The sequence below is a fragment of the Octopus bimaculoides genome, chromosome 16, assembly GCF_046866305.1.
Source record: "Octopus bimaculoides isolate indiv1 chromosome 16, ASM4686630v1, whole genome shotgun sequence".
NCBI classification, from domain to species: domain Eukaryota; kingdom Metazoa; phylum Mollusca; class Cephalopoda; order Octopoda; family Octopodidae; genus Octopus; species Octopus bimaculoides.
The window spans coordinates 11,164,373-11,168,979 of NC_142943.1; positions in this window are offsets into that span (position 1 = coordinate 11,164,373).

Here is a 4,607-nt window from a genome sequence, read left to right on the forward strand (position 1 = left end):
CCTTTCATCTTGGGAGTCAATTCCTGCTGGTGGCTAGGGCTAATCACTTGACCATAATAGCTATAATGGGAGGAGGTGGAAGGGGAGAAGGAGGGGGAGGGGAGGAGAATTTTAACCATCTCCAACTGCAATCAAATGATGATGATTAATGCTTCAGTATACTTTCATTTGTTCTGTTCCGTTTCGTTTTTATCTTGTTTCTTATCTCTTAACTGTTTCAACCATTGGAAATGCAGCCATGCTGGAGCACCACCTTGAAGGGTTTCAGTCAAACAAATCGAAACTAGTACTTATTTTTTAAAGTTCGGTACTTATTGTATTGGTCCCACTTTTGCTGAACTGCTAAGTTGCAGGGCTATAAACAAACCAACACCAGTAGTCAAATGATGAGGTACAAAGGCACACACACACACACATATAACAGGCTTCCACTCAGTTTCCATCTACTATATTTGCTCTCAAGGAATTGGTCAAGTCAGGTGCATTGTGACCAGTGATATATAACAACCAATAACATGTCGATCATGTAATCACGGGATAGATAGATAGATAGATAGACATATGCAAAGAAATGTTGTAAAATTGATATCATTTCTTTTTCTCTTACATATCTTATTACTTTTCCTTCTCTGTAATAAAAGGAATAATGCAGCACATTAGAACCTCTTCCTGTCCTTTCATTTGGCATATTTATTTTCTTTGTACACATTCTTTGATTGAGATCCTTCTCATTTTAATTGTGTGCTTTTTATGTACGTAGATCTTCATGCTTACACACAACAAATCATTGCTCTATTGTGGATTGATTAACCATAACATCTATTAGATAGACAGACAGACAGACAGAAAGCAGATAGATACATACATACATACATACATACATACATACATACATAGATAGATAGATACATAGATAGATACATAGATAGATAGATAGATAGATACATAGACAGATAGATAGATAGACAGACAGATACATACATATATATATATGCATACACTCTCACACACACATACATACTTTCAAACCATCTAACCCATGCCAGCATGGGAGATGGACATGTGTGATAGTACACACACACAGACACACATGCATGCATGGAGTTTCATATTTCTCTTATAACACAATATATCACTTGTGTCTTCACATACAGTTTTTTTTTTAATGTCACTGTGTAGTCTTTGTCTAAAATCTGTGGACTGAAAATACCCTCCCTCATCCACACCTCCACTCTATCCTACCTAAAAAGCCTGAGGTCACTGAACCAAACAAAATCTCCTTCCTTTCCCTTTTTCTAGGCCCTAACATCTTTGAAAACACTCGCCTCTCATTCACTCGACTATAACTATGGTTCTGTAGTTGAAAAGTCTGCTTTCCAACCACATGGTTCCAGGTTCAGTTCCACTGCACAACACCTTAAGCAAGTGTCTTCTGTTATAAACCTGGACTGACATGCGTTTGGTAGATGGAAACTGAAAGAAGCCTGTTGAGTGTGTGTGTCTATATATACATATATATGTAGAGAGAGAGAGAGAGGGAGAGAGAAGTAATAGTTGATAATTTCCAATCCTTAGGTGATCAAGTTAGTAGTGGAGGTGGTGGTTCTGAAAGCATAAGCTGATAAAATAAAAATAGCCTGGGCAAAGTTCAGAGAGCTATTACTTCTGTTAGTAACAAAGGGCCTCTCCTTCAGAGTGAAAGGCAGATTGTACAATGCCTGTGTATGGACAGTTATGCTACAGAGCAGTGAGACATGGGCTGTGAACACTGAGGATATGCAAAGACTTGAAAGGAATGAAGCCAGTATGCTTCGCTGGGTGGGTAACGTCAGTGTGCATATATGACTGAGTGTAAGTGATTTGAGAGAAAAACTGGATATCTGTAGCATCAGATGTGGTGTGCAAGAGAGAAGGGTGTGCTGGTATGGTCATGTAATGCAAATGAAGGAGGGCAGTTGCAATCAAGAGGTGATAATCTCTAATTATAGAGGGAACATGTGGAAGGGGTAGACCCAGGAAGACTAAGTGGTGTGAAAGGATCTACAGACGTTGGGACGCACAGAGGGGATGACAAGGGACTGAGACTCCTGGAAGTGTGCTGTGCTTGAAAAGACACGTCAAGCAAAGTAAAAGCATGGTTGCCCTTACATACAGGTTTGTCCCCTGCAACCCTCTCCAGCTGAGCATCCCTAATCTTGCAGACTCGTAGGTGCCGGTGCCACATAAAAAGCACCCATCCCGGTGCTGTGTGAAAGCACCCATTACACTCTATAAAGTGGTTGGCATTAGAAAGAGCATCCAGCCATAGAAACTATTCCAAAACAATCAGGGAGCCTGAACAGCCCCTCAGCTGGTCAGCTCCTGTCAAACCATCCAACCCATGCCAACATGAAAAACGGTATTTAAATGATGATGAAGATATATATATATATATATATATATATATATATATATATATATATATATATATATATATAGTGGATGGGACAGAGGGATTACAGTGTTGTTGTTTAACCCCAGGCTTGCCCTGGTGTCACAATAAGGACCAATCCATTTTGTTGTTGTTTTGTCCTTTTTCACGTTATAGAAAAATGGACGTTAAACGAGAATGATGACAAAAATCTTTTCTACTATAAGCACAAGACCTGAAATTCTGGGGAAGGAGAAGGGCCAGTTGATTAGATCGACCTCCAGTACACAACCGGTACTTAATTTATCAACCCCAAAAGGATAAATGGCAAAGTTGACCTCGGCGAAATTTGAACTCAGAACGTAGCGATGGGCGATATACCGCTAAGCATTACGTCCAGCGTGCTAACGATTCTGCCAGCTCGCCACCTTAGGATGCTGACAATAATGACATATTTGTCTAATGTATCCATCGTTTTTTTTTTTCCTGTTCATGACAGTATCATGTCTTATCTGATGTGCTCTTATTTCTAGCATATCAACCAACTTTCCTTGTTAGTTCACGATGACATTGATAATAAATCATTATTAGCAATTTATCATTAGTGTTAGTGGTGATGGTTGCGGTGTGGATTATTATAAGGATTAACTTAATTCTATGAAGGCGGTGGTGGTAATGGCAGCGGAGTAGTTAGTAGTAGTAGTATAAAGTTTACTATTAGTGGTGATGATAGTGAAGAGAATGGGGATTATTGGCAGCAGTGATGATGATGATGATGGTTATGATTACAATGAGGATTATCATGCTGATGGTGGTGATGATGATGATGACTATCATGATGAGGATGATTACGATGTTGATGGTTATGATGATGTTGATGAGGATGAGGATGATAATGATGGCTATCACGATGGCGATGACACGCCCCCTCCCCCCCAGCAAACTTCACCCTCTGTAAAACAAGACCTCTGTTTTTCTCTGTAACATCTATAACAACAGATCTATTTTCTTTCCAAGACCACCTACCTCCACCACCACCACTACCATCACACTGACCCTCCACCAACACCCTCATTCAACTGCTGCCACCACCACCACCACCACCCTCTCTCTAAGATACAATGCAAAGTTATTTATCTTTCTCTCGCTGTTCATAAGGGACATGTCCACATGTATTTGCTAGGGTCACCCTAACTCACACACACCCTGCACACTGCCACACACACACACACACACACACACACACACCACTTCTCTTCTAAGAACAGTGACATTGTTTCTGATGGCCTCTGCATGTTAATAGGGCAGTGGTGGTGGTGGTGGTGGTGGTGGTGGTGCATATTTGCAAGTGTGGTGTAATGGGGGAAGGTGTTTGCAATTTTGGCTGTGCAGGTGATGGTGGTGGTGGTAGTGGGGACGGTGGTGATGTTGGTACTTGTGATTGTGCGATGGATGTGGGGTGAGGTGCTAGTGATACTGTTAATGAAAGGAGAGTAGCAGTGGTGGTGGTGGTGGTGGTGGTAAGTGTGTTTATAGATGGGGGGTGATGGTATATTTTATGAATGTAGTGGTGGTGCTGGTTGTTAATTTGATGGTGATGCAGGGGGGACAGGGACATGTTTACGTATGTGGGAGGAGGGGTAAGGTCATTGGGTGATAGTAGTAGTGTTGTTAGTAGCGTTTGTGAATGTGGCTTGTTATTGTCAGTGGTGGTGGTGGTGGTGGTGGTGGTGGTTGTGATGATGATAGTTGTGGTGGTGATAGTGGTGGTGTTGTTTTTATGACTGGATTGTTATTAGTGGTAGTGGTGATGATGGTGATGATAGTAGAAGTATTGTGGGTGGTGGTGGTGATGGTAGAGGCTGTGGATGGTTGCTACAGTGGTGTTGGTGATGGTGGTGGTGGTGGTGGTGTTTGTTACTTTCCTCATTGTGCCATGTGTCAACTTGCTTATCTCCTCCATGTTATAGACTTCCTCTTTAGCTCTCCTTACATTAACTATTGGTAGAATTAGCCATTGTCAATGATTTATTGAGTGGGATGTAAGAACAAGAACAACAACAAGGATAATAATAATAATAATAATAATGGGGGGGGGGTGACAGCAACAGTGAGTAGTCATTCTGGTGGGGGGCGGGGGGAGAAAAGGTTGTGTTCTGATAAATGACAGAGCTTGCATCAATTCAAGTATATGTGT